This window comes from Ixodes scapularis, unplaced genomic scaffold, assembly GCF_016920785.2.
Source record: "Ixodes scapularis isolate PalLabHiFi unplaced genomic scaffold, ASM1692078v2 PGA_scaffold3__209_contigs__length_174095766, whole genome shotgun sequence".
Lineage (NCBI taxonomy): Eukaryota > Metazoa > Arthropoda > Arachnida > Ixodida > Ixodidae > Ixodes > Ixodes scapularis.
In genome coordinates this window covers 150,344,114-150,363,250 of record NW_024609868.1, presented here as the reverse complement: position 1 = coordinate 150,363,250, position 19,137 = coordinate 150,344,114, and the positions used below count along the sequence as shown (strand labels likewise).

Here is a 19,137-nt window from a genome sequence, read left to right as displayed (position 1 = left end):
GCACTTGAGCAGCTCTCCTCTTTCAAGGCATCCGCGCTGCGCGCGGGGAGACTGCATCATCTCCGGTCCCGGGGCACTGGCGCATTCCAGGCGCGTAATTCATCTGGAGGGTGCGGGATCTTTCCCGCGCTTTTCCAACTTCACGTGGGAGGCACCTCGCCTCGGGCACTTGCGCTTGAAGCGGCTTCTCCGTGCAAGCCAGGGTAGATAAAGGCCGCGGTAAAAAGCTGGAAAATTGTGAAGTTCGAGTTCCACCAATTTCGACAGTTTGATTTCCAATTTGTCCGGTACAATTCCACTACAACCAGTTCCTTTCGGGTTTGGCCTGTTCACATCCAAACTGTTTTCAAATAGTTTTTTTTTTCTTTTTCAATGGGGAAACATGTTCTTTTTTATGTCTCTAGCTAAAACAGACTTCTTGCACTCAAACGTCGCTTTCTAGTGCGAGGGCTCGTGCCACAAAGCACCAAAAATATGTTAAGAAAACGCTCACACGAATTTTAAAAAATGGAAAAAGTTAAACGAACTATAGAGCAACAGTGGCTTTCAGCGGGCATCATGGGTCCGATAAAATACGAGCTTCAACCACGGAACATCGCATAGCGGCCATTCCCTGACATTCCTTGGCTCACTCTATCTTCGATCTGGCAACGTGCCCGAATATTGGCTGTTGCTTGTGTTGAGCGGACCAGGGAATTCCTGCGAACCACCATGGAACCCCAAAGCTTGGCAGAGGCATTGCTACCCTGGCCATCTCTGACCGATGAAAATCAATAGACAGCCAGGGCACATCAAATACTGGCAGCGGCCTGTTTACTCTGGCCATCAATGACCAAGGAAATTGATTGGTCAACCAGGGAAGACGTTCCCTGGCAGTTCCGTGGCTTTCTGGAGCAAGGAAAGACTGTCAAACGCCAGGCTGGCATACAGACGTAAATGGCTGGGCGGTCGTGGCCAAGGTATCACAACTAAGTGCCAACCCTGGCCCCAGCTAAGCCAAGCAAGTCTGCTACTTGGGACCACGACGTCCAGCTTCGCCGATACACCGACCCCGTCGTGAGGGCATGTAGCCCTTGTCTCGCCGGGAAAACTAAGCGCGGCCACTCCCGGACGTGAAGTTGCCTTGGACGGACGACGTAAAGAGCCTCCACGAACGCCGGAGCGCTCCCACTCTTCCAACGCCACGCCTCGCAACGACGCTCCGCCAACGGTGCCCAACAACCTAAACGTAGTTATCGACGGCCACGAAGCATCGGCCCTCGCTGACGCCGGAGCAGACTATTCAGTCTTGTGTGGGAGGCCCTCTCGCCGACTTCGAAAAGTGACGACACCGTGGGAGGGGCCGCAGGTACGAACTGCTGGAGGACACTTCATTATGCCTGTCGGGAGGTGCACTGCTCGAGTCGAAATCCACAGTGAGACATGCCCTGTCAAGTTCGTCGTTCTGCAAAACTGTGCGAGGGTCGTTATCCTCGGAATGGACTTTCTCTGTGAGTATGGTGCCGTCACCGACCTCGGAACAAACCGGCTGCCGCTACGAAAACCTGCTCGACCACCGAAGGAACCCAATGCGACGTCATCCGCCGTCCAAGTCCTCGCAAACCGCGTAAACTTACCACCGCGGTCGAGTGTTTTCGTACTCGTCGGGCTAGATGAAGCTTCCTGCGGCGAAGGTCTCCTTGAGGGAAGCCTCCAATTGCTCCTGGGAAGAGGAATGGGCGTCGAAAGGGGAGCAGCTGAGCTTCAGGATGGGCGGACTGTGGTCCTTGTGACTAACTTCCGAAATGAAACGCAACACGTCACGAAAGGTGCAGCCGTGGGCCACGTCGAGGAGTTCCGAAACGCTGCCAAAATCTCCCTGATTACGGACGAATCCTCGAGACCTCAGCAAGACAGTACGTCGCCAGCGCAGCTCGACATTGTCCCTAAGCTTCCGGGCCCGAAACGACTGCAGCTGATTAACGTCCTTGCTGAATACCGTGACTGCATTGCGACGCCGTCGAAGGTGCGCCATACCGCCGTTGCGAAGCACCGCATCGTTACCGAAGACGAGGCGCGCCCTGTGCATCGATCGCCGTACAGAGTCTTCGTTTAAGAAAGGCATGTGATCAAGGAGCAAGCCCCAGAGATGCTGAAAGACGACGTAATCCAGCCTTCAAGTAGTCCTTGGGCCTCTCCAGTCGTGCTGGTTAAGAAGAAGGACGAACGGTTAGGTTCTGCGTGGACTACAGGCAGCTGAACGCGGTGACGAAGAAAGACGTCTACCCACTCCCCCGCATCGACGACACTCTAGACCGGCTGCGCCACTCTCGATATTTCTCATCAATGGAGCTGAAGAACAGCTACCGGCAGATCGAAGTCGACGAACGGGACCGAGAAAAGACAGCTTTCGTCTCGCCAGATGAACTGTACGAGTTCAAGGTGATGCCTTTGGGACTATGCACGGCGCTAGTAACTTCCCAGCGTGTCATGGACACCGTACTGGCTGGGCTGAAATGGCAGAGATGTTTCGTCTACCTTGACGACGTCGTAGTGTTTTCAAGCGACTTCGACGAGCACTTGCGACGACTCCGAGTTTTTCTCTAGGCCATACAGACCGCCGGCCTCACTCTGAAGCCATCGAAATGTTGGTTCGCTTATGACGAACTGAAGTTCCTAGGCCACTTGGTTAGCAATGAAGGCGTTCGCCCAGACCCTGACAAGACTCGCGCCATTGCGGCATTTCCAGCGCCGACAGAGAAGAAGGCCGTGCGAAGATTCCTTGGACTATGTGCGTACTAGGAGGCTGCGGTTTCAGCGCAGGCGTCACATTCAGTGCTGGTCTGACAGTGTCGGCTTTCGATTACACAGTGCAGGTGTGGTGGTGGTTCAATTGAGATGCTCTCTTCGTCGTTTTGCCTTTTTGCTGAAATGCTGCCGCGTAATCCGCAGCGCTGACATTACGCTCCTTGATTGACTCATTCTTTCTTTCCGGTGAGCTTGGAGGGGGCTGACCACTTTGAGTTGTATCGGCGGTCTTAGACGGTTGGACAGCTGTCCATGCAGCACGAAAATCAACCATGTATTGACGTGCGTAGTTGGAAGTCTCGATTTTTTTTCTTCTTCCGCTTGGGGCAGGATGAACAAGTGGCAGCGTGAGGTTTTCCACAGTTGACAATTTTATTCCGCCGAACACTCGGTGTTCCTCTCATGTAAGTTTCCGCAGTTCCCTGTCGAAATAACCGTGAGGAAAAATCCTGATGTTCCATCAGGCTGATGGTATAATGTTTTTTTTTTTTTTTTTTTGGGGGGGGGGGCATGGTTTTTCTGATGGCCTCATGGTGCGATGGTTTGATGGCTTGATGGTGTGGTCGTGTGATGGTTTGATGGTCAGTCTTATTTTCGGACATTGATGGTTTTATGGTCTGTCGGTCAGTATAAATGTCTAATCACAGATATGTACCGGCTTAAGCCAAAGATTCCATTACAGTCAATTCTGAACTTCATTCTGTGTCCATTAATATTTGAAAAAGGAACATCCGAAACGTTAGGGTAGCTTCCGAAACCCCCCTAGAAACCTGAAAACAAAGTTGGTATTTAGGTTATGGCATTTTATTATTTCTGTTTGGAATTGATTGAACTCTGAATTATTAAACCGCCAGAATAAAATGGAAGAGACAATGCGTTTAACCCACTCACTACTTTCGAGACTCCACGACGCGCAGCAACTTCATTCGTTGTCCGTTGCGTGGCTATCTACGCTGTCTCGATCATCCATGCTGGGCATGACGGCGTCGTGCGACAGCGTACAATACACTAAGCCTCGTCGGCCCCCAGAACGCACTAAGCTCCGTATTACCGCGTTCGCGACTTGGTAAATGATTCTTTCTCGCAAACATTTAGTTCACAGTATACGTGAAACTAGTAAATGAATTTTCTATCAAGAAAAGTGCGTTTTTCGGCACATCTTCTACCACTTACGTTGTAAACATAATCTACTTCACATACAAAGCGGATTAACAAATTGTGTCATCAACGACAATAACGATTTAAAACAAAGCTATGGTGGCAAAAACATACCTGAGTTTATAAGGTTTCTTTGTTACTTTTCGCATAAGCTAGAACAATTCTTGAGGCCGATTATTACGGATTGCATGAACGCCCTGTTATCTCGCCCCGCCGCTGTCAGCTTTACACACCGAATGTAATTCAGGAATGCGCAACGACGTGAGATCATTGGCGCCTTCTCTCAGCCACTGCCGGGACCTCCCGAGTATAGTCAGGTTCTTTCCACCGCCGAAAGATGTCACGAAAAGCACCATCAGCCCTTTTTTTCGTTTTGGCGGTCTATCGTGATATTCTGATGGTCTCACCCGGGCAAGATCAAAAAGATTCGATGGTCCGTCAGTCGCCACAACAAACGTTTTGAAGGTCTCGTAGCTACAAACAGAAGCCTTTAATGATCCACCAGCCACCATCAAGAAATGGTTGATGGTCTATCAGGCACCATCAAGTAAGCCAGTGGGACAATCGACAGTTAATTCTAGTAATATGAGTGGGATTACAAATACTGTGTTTATATATATATATATATATATATATATATATATATATATATATATAAAGTATTGAAGCCGGGCTTCCGAACGTTGTTGGAGTTTTAAAGCATTTAGTGAGTCGACGTTTCGGCCTGAGACAGGCCTTCTTAAAGACTGGTTGCCGAAATCGGTTACAGAGTTGTTTTCGGTTTCCACACCCGGGTCACCTGACCTGTCAGATCACGTGTAAAAACGCCCAAGTAAAAAACGCTGTTATACTCTGTCCCACTCCACGCCCGGCCGCAGCAGACGCCTCCAGCCATCGGAGCCAACCAAAGGCCGCGTCAGTTTTCGTGACCCCAAGAACGGAATGCCGTCACGTACGGAAGGCGCAGTCACGTTCACAGAGTTGGATCGGCCTAGATGGCCAGCAACGCACATCGCGGAAGTATGCAAACCAAACAAAGCACAGTCGAAAAAAAAGGAAAAAAAGGGAATGAAATAAGCGCACACAGTAAATTAACACCAAAACGCATAAACAAACCCCTGCATACACACACACACACAAAAATGAAATAAGCGCACACAGTAAATCAACGCCAAAGCGCAGAGACAAACCCCCTGCATTAAAAAATGGATTGTAAAAGGCGCATACAGTAAATCAAGCAAACGCTCGGCCAAAGCGCATAAACAAATCCCCTCCATAAAAAAAACCCGCACATTTAACAGTGTTAACTACAGTCCCAGAACATTCAAAAAGGATAAATAGGTAGAAAATGCCTGTTGAAGGTCATGACCCGTTGACTCATCGACAGGTACAGAAAGAAGAACGGAAAAATTCAAGGGTTGTCCAAAAGGGATTGAATTAGCTACAGTCACTCCGCTACAGGGCGATCGAGGTAGAGTGCATGCATTGATGAGATTATACCGGAATCTTCATTGATACCGGCCCGGATTGAATTAATTTTCTAAATAAGATACGATTGTCTCTGCTCGCGCTCACGGTTGCTTTTGAAATTGGATTGTAACCATGTAACGTCGAATTTGTCTAACGTGTTTTTTGGGTTTTGATAGGGGGAGTTTGGGAAATGAATTCACTTGCGCTCTGTGATTCTTAAACCTCAATCGGAAAGGTGTGCTGGTTTGGGCCACGTACTGCTTACCGCAGGTGCCACATGTCAGGAGGTGTATCGCATTACTTGTGCCGCAGTTTAAGTTTCCGTGGATTATGTTGATGAAATTGGAATTCGTACTCTCTACCGTGGTTCTAGGTGTCACATGTTGACACACCTCGCAATTTGTTCTTCCACAAGGGCGACTGCCAGTGCTTTCAGTGTAAGTTGTCTTAGACCTAACTATGGCGTCCCTAAGATGGCGTGAGCGTCTGTACAGACTACTCGGGGAACGGAAGGGATAATCCCTTGCGAGGCGTTCACTTTGCTGTAAAATGTTGAAATGTTTTCTTAATATGGGTGCGACGTTCGGAGACTTATTGTTGAGAGTTAGTACGAGGTTCGCCCGACGCTCCTCTGTCTGAGGGCTCCGCTCACTCAACAAGAGGCCACGATCAACGGCCTGTGCCTTATTGATCGCATCGTTTATTATCCTTTCCGGGTACTTCTGTTCTTTGAGGACTTTCCGTAATTGATCAGTGTTTGTTTTAAAATCATCGCTATTTGAACATATACATTTAAACCTATGAGCCTGACTAAAAGGTATGCTATTTTTGCAGAACCGTGGGTGGCAGCTGTCGTAGTGTAAGTATTTCTGACGATCCGTCGGTTTTCAGTACAGTTGAGTGGCCAATTTAGAGTCATTAATTATCACTCTTGTGTCTAGAAAGGTAATTTCAGATTTGAGGTATCAACGTGCAAAACAAATGAAAGGGTGCGCAAAATTAAAATCTCTAATGAACTCGAAAAGCTCTTCTTCCGAATGCGACCAGATAAGAAATGTATCGTCAATATACCTTTTACAGAAAAGTCGTTTGAGTGAACGTGATGCCAAAAAGTTGGATCCTAAATTTCCCATAAGTATATTAGCGTAGTTAGGTGTCATCTTCGTTCCCATTGCAGTGCCGCTGGTTTGAAGGAAGAAACTTCCATTAAACTCAAAGCTATTCAACTCAAGCACCAGACGCGAGAGGGTAGCCACGACATGCTTATCTTGTAAATCGTCACTCCTGTGAGTGTCGTACGCATTCACAAGGACCTCTATGCCATCATTGTGGTCGATGTTTGTATACAAAGACGACACGTCCATCTTAACAAAAAAAAAACATCTCTAGGGATATTAATTTTAGAAATTTCTCTAAGGAAATGGTTTGTGTCCTGAATGTACGATGGCAAGCTGGGTAGGATGTTCCTAATCAAGTTTTCCATATAGTTACATATTGGTTCGGTGAGGGTTCCTGATCCAGATATAATGGGACGGCCTGGGTTCTCTTCTTTATGAATTTTTGGTAGCAAGTAAAATCGACCTGCCACGGAGTTTTTAGCAGTTAATACCTTTGCCGTTTTTGGGGTAATTTCCCCCTGTTCTACTAGCTGGCCCAGCTGCCCCCGTGTGGTGTCAGCATGTAGACTGGTTGGATCGTTTTTGAGACGACAATAGATTTTGGCATCGTTAAGTTGTCTATTGCCTTCCTGTAAGTAATCGCTGGTGTTAAGAATGACTATGGCGCCCCCCTTGTCGGCAGGTTTTATCACGATGTCGTCTTTCTCGCTAAAAGACCAGAGTGCCCTCCGCTTTGGAGCGGAAAGGTTGTAGTGATTGGGCTGCTGTTTTCTAATTGCCGCTACGATGTCTTTCTAAACAGCATTAATAAAAATGTCTAAATGCTTGTCTCTGCCAGTTTTGGGAGTCCAACCAGTCGATGTGGATGGAAGAGCAGACGCGCCTTCGCGGGGTCTGTCAAAAAAAAAAAAAGAAACTGAAGTCGAAGGTTGCGGGCAAAATTATCTAGGTCTTGAAGCAAAGAAAATTCATCAATTCGGCCTGTAGTGAGGCAGAAGTTGAGTCCCCGCGAGAGGAGCGACGACTCGTGGGTGGACAGTTCTATGTTTGATAAGTTAACTATGTTAGTGGATTCGGGAATACAATTCTGCGTTTCTCGTTCGCACACAGTCCTCGGTGGATCCTGAGTGGATAGTTCTACGTGTGATGAGCTAACTGTGTTACGGGATTCGGCCCTGTAGCTCCGAAAGTTTCATTCAGACACGCCTGCCGGAGAACGTCCAACATTGTCCCTAGCCAACTTGTTTTCCTTTACCTCACTGTTTTCTCTTTTTGAAATTCTTTTAAAGCCACGGTTTCATGCTGTGCTAAATCACGATCGCGGAGTAAATTACATTCGGCTTCTTTAACCGCGGTTGAAGCTGTTTCGCAATGTTTAATAGTTATCCTCACCAACTCGAGAGACGCGTTAGTGAGAACCGTATTCCACCTCTACACTTCACTCTGAGACAGCGCTGTCATGCGAGGCTTCAAGGTAATTTGTAAGCCCTTAGGGGTGATGCGCGCGTCAAGGTAATATTTAAGGTATGCGGCATGAAAATCGTGGCGTATTCTTTTGTCAGCTAATTTTCTAAGTTGTAAAAAAGTCCGAGATGGCAAGTTGTCGCGGTCTGCGTGGCCGAAACGTCGAAGAATAAACCTTCCTTTCTAACCTAAACTTTCCCCAAGGGTATTCTTTCCCCAAGGGATAGCACATCACCTGATAGTCTGACGAACCATCAAGTGCCGTCATCAACTTCTGATGGACCGTCAAACGCTTGTGATGGTCCACCAGGGAGGTCTGATGGACCATTATCTGTCATTGGAGGATCTGACGGACCACCAGTAGGCTTCTGATGATCAATCAGGGAAGTCTGGTGGACCATCAGGTGTCATTGGAGCTCCTGACGGACCATCAGACTTTCTGGATGGTCTTTTCGATCGGGCGGCTACATATCGGAGGTCGGTTGCAAGTCGCCTCTCGATGTCCATACGCGCAACCAGGGTGTCGAGCCGAAATTTTTATCGGTTTGGTTCCGGTTCGGGGTCACGGCTTTCGGTTCAGCTCCGGTTCAGTTCCGGGGAGGAAAAAAGAACGGTTCGAACCGCAAAACTGAGAATATATTTTGCGCGTTTCTTTAGCAATAGGCACTATTTCAACAGTGAAACGAGTATCTGTACGACTTTTTATTATTCGTAAAATCCACGTTTCCACTTTTAGTTTCAGGTATAATAATACGTTGCGTTATTTAGTTTCAGTGAAACAGTAAGAAAAATCTAGATTAACATATATGACTCAACACCTATTTTTCTACCTCAGTCGCATATATTTTACCTGAATCTAAAGGTTATCAGTTTGGTAGGTTGCCTAGCATACCCGTTAATGCTACAACTTTGCGTCGCAGTATTAAAAGTCGAATCCTCCTGTGCTCTCGAACCTAGGAATTAACTAAAGTGCATAAAATGATAAAATGGGCACGTCCTCGCCATATATATCCTGAAATCTAGTTTACAAAATATGTTTTAAAATATATATGATGACGACGCAACTGAGCCAAACTTAATATTATTTTCAAAATGCCAGGAAAATTTTATGACAAACTCTTTCAGTCTACCTTTTATAGAACCACTGAGCCGCAAACACAACGCTTGCTGTCCTGTTTACATTCAGCACCGTAATGCAGACGAATAATCATGCAGAAAAGAATGACCTCGGTACTCAGATCATATCTGGCCTAAAAATGCGCGTACCGAAGATTACTTTTTCAAAATAGCTTGGCGTTTGACGTTTGTTCTTGCCAAGATGTCTGTCAATTTAATTTTCAAATAAACATCATCCTTGATATTTTTTATAATTTATTGTTAAATAGAACAAAGTAGTATTTCATACTCTAATCGACATAGCAGCTACTTAATTGGTCACTTTCTGACGGCCTGCGTGTGCAATCGTCATAGTTCAGCCACGCGCCACTATGTACTTTGTTTCCGTCCAGCTTAGAGACACATAAAATTCTTATTTATCACATAAAAGGAGCAACAGTCTCTATATGTTTGAGAAGTTGAATATGCGCCAGGGAACACATATGTTCTTTTAATCTGCTTCAAAATAAAACATTTGTTTAAGGTTCTCCCAAATCACTCATGGAGGTGCCTATCGAAGATAAATCGCCAGAAAAGATTTGCAAGGCATATTTCAGATAATTTTATGTATGATGTATATCTTTAGGGTGATCGGCCCTTTATATATGTTGTCAAGTCTCCAGGCAGCAATAAAATATGTTTTATAGTCATAAATAAATTTGACTCTGTGAAGTCTACAAAACACGGGAGGATGATACTCGAGAATGCGCCATCTGTTGAGTCTACGGGACGCGCTTTTTTGTTCGCTGTTCGGCAGTCTGAAACAACGTGTCGCGGACTATGCCAAAAAGGACTGTCTGCTCACTTTATAGATCTGAAGGCAAATACACGTCACAAGGCCACGTGACGTGACATCATTGAAAGCATATCTTGACACCATGACACCACGTGACCACGTGACACATGATTAATCGTAGTGCCCATACAAAAGTGGCACGAAAATCCACACTTTTTTAAGCATTGCCATTCAGTAAATAATAGAAATACAACTGTCAGTTTTTAGTTCTAGAAAACTCGTGTTGTAATAAAAAAAAAAATATACCGTGAACCATTTTGAACCGGTTACCGTTATTTTTTTTCGGTTCAGTTCCAAGATGGCGGCAAGGATTTCGGTTCAGTTCAGTTCTGGCTCGGGTAAAAATAACGGTTTAGTTCCGGTTTTCGGTTCGGTTCGGTTTTGGTTCGACACTCTGCGCGCAACACTTTCGAAACTGAAGGGGGCGTTTGTTGAATAGAGAGAACGCGGATGACGTCCATGGCCTAGACAAACATAATTTGGCAGTGCTCTTGTAGCGAAGGACAGCTTCACAGCTGTGCTCTTGACAAGTTGTCGTAATCTAGCGGCTCGACCTTCCGGACATCTCACGTTGTGTTCGATCTGAACTTCAGAAAACGCCGTATCAACGTCTGTGATCACTCCAACAGCTTAGTGTCACGGAACCAGCTTTTATGTTCTGACCTTCACTCCACAAAGCTCAGTGCAAGCAAAGAGCGTTCGAGTCGTCTGGCCATTGCGTGTGTCTACTGTAATGAGGTTGAGTCTTTTGTTGGGACAGACCTCAAGGATGCACACCGGGCACATCTGTTCCAAAGCAATTGACAGTTTAAGGCTGCTGAGTTGCGATGAGCTGCTTTTTAACCGTTGATACAAAGATGACAGTCAGCCCTTCAGGCACGTTCGGCGAGTGGGTAACTGTATCCATGCTTTTACTTAAGGTGCAACCCCACCGTGCTTGACGTTTTGGTGTTTATTTGACGGCTTATAACTTTCGTTTTATGTATCTTACAATTATAAAGTTAATGTCAAATTAAAGAGCTGTTTTTTGACGATCCTTTAATGTCTCAAAATTACGATTATTCTTAGTTGTTGGTTAATTACTTCTCTTTTAACAGACCACAGTCTCTAATGTTGAAAAAATTATTTCTCGAGTTATAACGTCCCATTGTCCACGATAATTTACGTGAAAGTTTGGTTGGATGTAATAAATAAAAAAATAAGCAACCAACTGTACAGATAATGTATATTTTAAAATAAAAAAATAAAGTTTAAAATAGCATTATTTTATGGCGCTATAAAAACGGAATCACGTCAACTAATCAAAATAACGAGACATTAAATTATGAAGCATCCTTCGATATAACATTTTCCAGAACTTCCATATTGAGATATTACACGTTAAAAATGTTATAAGACCTCCAACATTTCCCATTCAGTTACGGCAGATTGTAGTTTCTTAATATAAAGTACAGATGGCGACACACGTTCAAGAACAGCTAGATGTGCACCTTCCGTCGTGTGCCGCTTGGAACGCCACGTGAGAGGCAGAAGAAGCGCCAGATGTCAGGGTGTCAGATGCCTAGATGCCCGCAGTGAGCGTGCCAGAGATGTCAAAAACAAAAGCGCGAGGCTGCGGGTGCACCACAGCTACTTTTGCGCGTGTTCTACTGTGCGTCGGTACACATTCCCGACGGGATCCAAATGAAATGGGCGCCATGAAATGCATTCTGCGATTTCAGATTCCGCCACGTATGCGAAAACATCTTAATGTTTTTATCACTTGGAGACACCATTTTCGCAATCAAACTATGCTTGTCGGAATGGTTTGACTACATTGTGTTTCAAGAACCACCTCGGTGGCTCTTAAGTGGCAGTGATATTAAAACAAAACACAAAACATTAAATCGTCCCAGTGTCTCTGAGCCAACGCGCTGGCCCATGAATCCATATTCGTTGGGTTTAAATGTCGGCCGAGGTGCCCGCAATCCGACGGAGGCCAATCTGAGATTTCGGTTGCACGTCAAAAGATTTCCAATTAATCAAAATAAACCTGCAATTTTTGTTATTTTTTTATTGGGGCGTGTTAAGTGATATTTGTTGGTTTGGCTTGTGAAACCATAAGATCTGAATATTTGCTTTGCTTTACCTTAGTTCGGAGCGCAGCCAACGCTACAGGCTGATAAAGCCACCGAAGCAGCGCCAAGCGCTCGAGGTCAAGTTGTTGGTTCTCTTTCTGTGCCTATGTAGTCGGGCTAAACTAGAACTAAGTAAGCTACGCTTCATAGACATCTTGGTGCTTAAAATAATGGTTATCAGTTATCTAAAGCCTTTGAAATCACAGAAAGCGCCTTTTTGTCCTCCACAATTGTTTAAACAGCTCGCGACAAAGCAAAGCAATATTACACGAGCTGCCTGACACAGGAACTAATGCTGAGGAGGTCGCACTTTTGAATCATGACGATCGGCAGTTGCGTTTGATGGATTACTAACCACCAAGATGGCGGCGCCCATAATAATATCGAGGGAAAAAGTGCCGATACTCTGAGCATAGCTCATTTGGTTTAGCTCACAGGCTAAACCAAGTGCGGCGGGGGATCGTTGGCCGAGTGTGTAGTGGCATCGCAGATCAGAGCACGTGGAGAAATGCTCGAGCGTGAGCTCCGTTCAAAGCACGGAGCAACGGAGCTCACGCTGCGCAAACTAACGTTTACGGAACCTGTAGGGACTAAATCCCCTCGATGTGTTTTCGTTGGTCTTTCAAGTAACCTCAAAGGTGCCAGTGCACGAGGCCCATGTCTAAAGCGGCCCTTGGAGGCAAATGGCGGCGCAGCACTAAAATGACTGCCCCTGAAAGAGAATGGCGGTGAAGCCCCCTTCTCGTGGCACGTGTCTTGCGCGTTTCTACAACAATGGTTGGCGGTACTTGTAAAAAACGCCTTTATCAAGGGGATTTAGCAGGGATCGTGCGATTGTGTACGACATATACTGCGTAATGCACGTTAAAGACCCCGAGCTAACAGTTGTACTGCACTTTTTATAACCTCAAATGGGTAACAATGTCGCCCTACGAAACTGTTGCTTTCTAAAGAAACTAACGACTAGTTTTGAATGTGCCGTTACATCGCATTTTTAATGTGCGTTCGCTTGTTCTCGTTTTTTTGTTTTTTTGTCTACATCTTTGATTATGCGGCCCTTACTTATGATGAACCAGACTATAGGTGTCGGACTTCTGGAAAATATTATATAACTAAGAAAATGGCACGTGAACGCAACAGACAAGAAAAAACGCATAGGTGCACTTAATAAAAGTAATTAAAATAATAGAATTGATTATAATTGTGTTTTCAAAGGTTAGAGCCGTACCAAGAGCTATAAAAACAAACTCGATGCTTTGGATGGTGCGTTTGTTTAGTGGAAGTATAGTTCAGGGCAGTATGCTCGCACTTGTATGTTCCGCTTCGCTCGCAGGGCAAAACCTAATACTTTACTGGTACCCTATTGAAAATTCCATCAAGCTACGTAATTTGGGACACTGACTGCCAGTCAGCAGCCTTGGTGGAACGTGATGGACCATCAGACGTCATCTGATGGTCCATCAGATGACGTCTGACTGCCACTGCCAAGGGAATTTCATGAACAAGGGCAGCATTTATATAAGAGTAAAGCTATACGCACTCATGAATATCGCCAAATGCCTTGATAAAACAAAATATTCGAGAATAAAAAAAGAAAAAAAAAATCAGGACCACCGCGAATCGAACCCGCGACCGCTTGCGTACAAATCGGACACCTTAACCGCTGAGCTACGGCACCTTTTTTTTTTTTTTTTCTTTGTTACATGGAAATTACTTCAAAATTCAGGTTACATGGTTACAAGGTGAAATGATGATTATGTACACAGCGATGGATATAAGGGGAAAAGTTCAGAGGAATGTCTGCGTAAGCCGCACTCCTATAGCACTATTTCACTCCCAGCACATCATAAACACAAACAAACACAACATTTTTAAGCACGGCATAATCTCGATCATTTCCAGATATTAAAAATCTGGAAGTCTTAAACACGCATCAAAAAGGTGAAACCATTCAGGTACTGGTGGGTGAGCTTCGTAAACACTTCTTACTTTCGAAATTTCTTCTAGAAAAATAGATTTTGTGGTGCGTGGTGTGTCGGCATTTCTATCAATCATCCGGCATCTCCAGAGGCTGTGGAGGCCTATCAGCATAAATAAATCATAGGGAATGTTTGTCTCGCTAGGTATGTGTAAAAAACGAATACTATGATCGGTAAAGTCGATTTCCTTCTTAAGAGTTCGTTGGAGGACATCCCAGAAGAAAATAGCATCTGTACAGTAGATGAAGCAGTGTTCTATTGTTTCCGGTCGGTGGCATAGTCGACAGTCAATTGACCACGGCACAAGAAACCCACGTTCTTGGAGCCACGATTTTACTGGAAGCGTTGATGTGTGTAACTTAAAGAAAAATGTTTTGGCACTTGGAGATATGCACATTCGCTTTACACGTTTTAGAACATCTTGTCCATCACAGTCACTAAATCGTGTCCTATATAGTGGAATGGGAAAGAGACTTTCAATCAAGACCTGTGATAGTCGTTTTCTTGGTACTTCAAATAAATATTCTAATGAGAAGCGGACTTTTAGAAACATAAAGGTATCGACTACTTCTTTCCAAAAGCCCCATAGTTTGCCTTGGGTAGAATTCGTTGTTGATATGACCAAAAAGGGCATGTGGTGTGCCAACTTTCTTTGAACAATGGTAAGCAGAAAAGGATGGGATAAATTCCTAAAAAAAAATAGTCGCGAAACGAGTTGGCGGACAAATAAATGTGCAAGACCTAAGCCGCCAGCTTCCAACGGAAGGAATAAGTTATCGCGTTTCGTCCGTTCCCAAGACGAGCTCCAAATAAAGGTCGCAAAGGTTCTGTGGAAGGCTTGTACCTTTGAACGGCCACAATGTAATACTTTTAAGACAAACATTAATTTAGATATTAAAAACATGTTGCACACTGCTGCTTTTGCGAAGATTGAAAGGTCTCGTGCCCTCCATGCTAATGATTTTTGCTTAATCTCAGTTACAACGGAATTCCAATATAGATTATTGGATCTTGTTTGATCTAGAGGAACGCCAAGATATTTGAAGGGACAGCAGTTCCATGACAGCCCAGCGAATTGGCCTGGCATCGTTGCCCACGCGCCTATCCAGAAGCCATTAGATTTTTCAGTGTTCAACCTCGCTCCTGTTAGGTCGCAATACTTCTCCGTTATATGAAGGCCTTTTTCTACACTCTTCTTATTCGAACAGAACAGTGCCACGTCATCAGCATATGCCAGTAACTTTACCTCTGTGAAGCAAATAGAATAACCTCGGATATTTTCATTGGTAATAATGCTAAGGCAGAGAGGTTCAAGGTATAAAGCAAAAAGAAGCGGTGATAGTGGGCAACCTTGCCTTACTGAAGATTTGATAAGAATGGATTCAGAAAGGGAATTGTTTACAATTAGCCTTGTGCTGCTGTTTTTGTAACAGAGCTGAATGCCTTCGAATAGCATGGTTCCTATGTTTGCATGAGAAAGTATTTTGAATAAGAAAGAATGGCTTACTCTATCGAATGCCTTGGACAAATCAAGTTGAACTATAGCTACTTGATCTTGCTCATCGGATACAGAGTCAATCACAGATCTTGCTACGTGTATGTTTGTTTGAATATTTCGTTCTCGTATACCACAAGTTTGGTGTTCTCCGATTAGACTATGTATTACGAGGTGTAAGCGTTCGTTTAAAACTTTGGCGAATATTTTATAGTCCACATTACAAAGTGATATAGGTCGATAAGCTTCAACCTTTTTTAAAGTTATTGTGTCTTCTGTTTTAGGAATTAGTACAGTATGACCGTAATAAAACGTTGGCGGTAGTGTTTGGTATTCGTAAGCGGCTTTTAGGACATCAAGTAGTAAGGGACTCAACAGATCAGAAAATTTCTTGTAGAATTCAGCACTTAGGCCATCAGGTCCAGGTGTCTTATTTGAAGGAAGTGCTTTTATGACATTTTGAATTTCCTGTAAGGTCAGAGGACCCTCTACTATTTCTTTTTCCTCGTCTGATAAGGAAGGCAAGAGGTTTACAAGGTGTTCTATATCTTAAGTTTCTTCAATTGGAATGCCTTTCCCCAAAAGATTAGTGTAATAATCCACAAAGGCCTCTGAAATGTTTGGTGTATCTATTCTCGTACTGCCTTTATGTTCGATTTCAACAATTTCCTTTGTTAAAGCATACCTTCGCTCATCTTCCAAGGATCTCCGGCCGGGTGTCTCTCCAAGTAGAAATTTTTGTGAGCGCGATCGAATCACTGCTCCTCGATATTTGTCGGCATCGTATCGCTGGAGTTGTGTTTTAGTCATGTTTACTTCTTCTGTGTATTCACCAGGATTGTTACTCTCAAGTTCGTAAAGTGTTGATCGCGTATTTAAGAGATTCTTCAGTTCTCGCCTTTTTTCAAATGTGATAGTGCTCGCGCGTTCGATTGCCCAATTTTTAACCTCTTGTTTCAACATGTCCCATTTGCAAAATACGTGTAGTGAGGGTATCTGCTGTACGTGTAAAAAAATTTCGGGGATGCGATCGGAAAATATTTTGTCACCTAGAAGGGTTGTGTTCAGTTTCCATAGGCTCCATTCAGGACGCGATAAATGCCTTTTCTTTTCACCAATGGTAATTGACACAAGACAGTGGTCTGAGAAAAAAACAGGTTTAACCGTGTAATCTGAAATAACTTTGTAGAGTTCTCCAGATACGTATATTCGATCCAGTCGTGCGTGAGATGAGCGTTGGAAATGTGTGTAATGTATTCTGCTCCCTTTGTGTTCTCCAATGTCCACTAGGTTGTTTTCGGTAATGAAGGAATGCAGTAATGCTGAACTAGAGTCAAATCTGGACGTAAATTGGGAACGATCTTTCATATTTAACACACAGTTAAAGTCTCCCAGTAGAAATAGTTTTCTATCGGTTCTAATATATGGTTCTATGAGTAAAAAGAAGTCGTTACGTGCGTTCACAGAGTTGGGAGCGTACACACACATTATGCGCCATTCGTCAATGCCATGAGTAAGATCACATACAATGAAGCGCCCCTCTCGATCGGTGGTGAGAGCGTTAGCAGTCAAGCCCGTTCTTCTTCTCAGTAGCAAAAAACACCCGGCCGATGTGCCCGTAGCATGGGTGACACACACGTCGAAATCATTTAGAAAAGGTTTCAACGCGATTTCGGTTTCTTCCTCGCCGGACAATTTTGTTTCTTGTACTGCCAATACATCTACTTGCTGTAGGGATATAAGCTGAAGGAGCTGGCACTGCTTTCGCTTAGATTTAAGACCTCTCACGTTTAAGGTAGCTACACGGAGCTGAGGGGCGCTCGATATGCGATCGATTATGTTTGAGCGTTATCGCTCAGTGGCTTGTCTTCAACAAGTTTAGGCCCAGAAGACGGCTTCAAATACGGCTTGTGCCGTGTTCCAGCCTGTCTTCTGTCGGACAGTTTTGATCTAGTTACGGTACCGTCGCTCAATGCCGCATTCGTAACTGCCTCAATTGCAAGAATCGGGTCATCTGCATCGTCGATTCCTTGCGTTGAGTTACCTTTCTCCTCAACCTCGCTGGTTTCTTTGTTTTGTTGATCATCTGTAGAAGTCTGTCCGTATTCTGCGGCGTGGGAAGTTTTCAGTCCTTTTTCTGGGGGGATTGTAGGGGGGCTGGCGGGTTGATCTGCACTCACATCAGGAGAGGAAAAGGTTCCTTCTGGAAGAGGGGGTTCGGTCGGGGGTGGCTGAGATGCTGAACCTGGAGGCTCAGTCATCATGGGGATGTCCCCACTCGGTTCAACAACCTCGCTTGCATCCATCAGGTGTTCTGTGGTTGAGTCGTCGGCTGTTCCGATCCTAAGCCTGTCGGCGTAGGTGAGGACGCAGTCAGGAAGGCTGTGTCCGTACCTTTGGCACTTCGTGCACCTCGGAGTCCGGCAGTGGCGGCGGATGTGGCCCACGCGGTTGCATCGCAGGCACAAAGGAGGTCGTCCGGGGATCAGTAGCAAGCTCTGGCACCCATAAATAGTCAGTAGGTGAGGAATCTTGCTCACGCTTACGTCGTCTCGAAGTGTCAGTTGCACCTCTCTGTTGAGGGTATCCATATCTTCCATTCCTTCGCACTTCCACTTCTCTCGTACGATAGACCGCACGGTACCAAAGGGTTCCAGCGCTTCAGCAACTCTCCGGTTTTCCATATGGGGGGGTAGCCACAGAAGCCTGAGTTTCACTTCTTTTGATTCTGGATCTACGACGAGGCATTTGCGTCCTTTCACCTTTAGCTCTTCGCAGGCGACGAGCTTGCTTTTTGCGAGGGAAGTCGCACATACGACCATCCAGACATGCGACATTTGGTATTGTCCCATGGCGATGATGTCCTATCGGTCAATTATGCCACTGAGGGCATCTCGAAAATCCGGAGCTCGGTAGGGTCGAGCAGCGAGATCTCCATGCAGGAATACTGAATTAAGAACGAGGTTACCTGTAGGTAGACGTGGCATCAGCACTCGGTAGTCATCCATCGGGGAAACGGTAGCAGCAGCAGCAGTAGACGTAGTACCTCGGCCAGAGGCCGATTTGTTTTCTTGGGCGGAGAACATGAAAACGCAGCCGTTCGAAACGGCGTCTTCTTCTTTCTCCTGAGCTACGGCACCACTACGGAAACTCGATTTGACTATTCGTTTTATACGAGATGCTTCGTCTGCAAATACAGTTAAGCCGTCAGCATGTTATGCAAAGCACTCGTACATCACTCGCCGTACTTCAGTTCTACTCACCTGCCATGTAGAGTACTTTCGCGTCGTAGAACGATCCTTTTCTTCGCGCGTCATCGGCCCAGTAGACCTGGTACACCTTGTCGTCTTCAACTACACCGCTAAAGTCCCTTACATCGTCGGAACTCACAACAGGCTGGGTCTTGTCGAGTAGAAATTCTAGTAAAACATAAGACATTGTAGAGCCCGGGCAGGATAGACAGGTTGGAGCAAGCGGGCAAACAAAACGAGTCGAGAGCGATCGTTCATGAAAGCTCGGCGAAGCCTCTATAGGCAAAGCGAAGTGCGAAGTGTCGTCAGTGTCGTGTTCGGCGCTTCGGCGGGCTTCTGATCAAGGT

The 19,137-nt window shown here is 45.2% G+C and overlaps 1 pseudogene; it reads right to left on the bottom strand.

Moving 5' to 3' along the window:
- Nucleotides 1-17,374: 17,374 nt before the first annotated feature.
- On the bottom strand, nt 17,375-18,508 carry LOC121837324 (annotated as a pseudogene).
- Nucleotides 18,509-19,137: the final 629 nt, after the last annotated feature.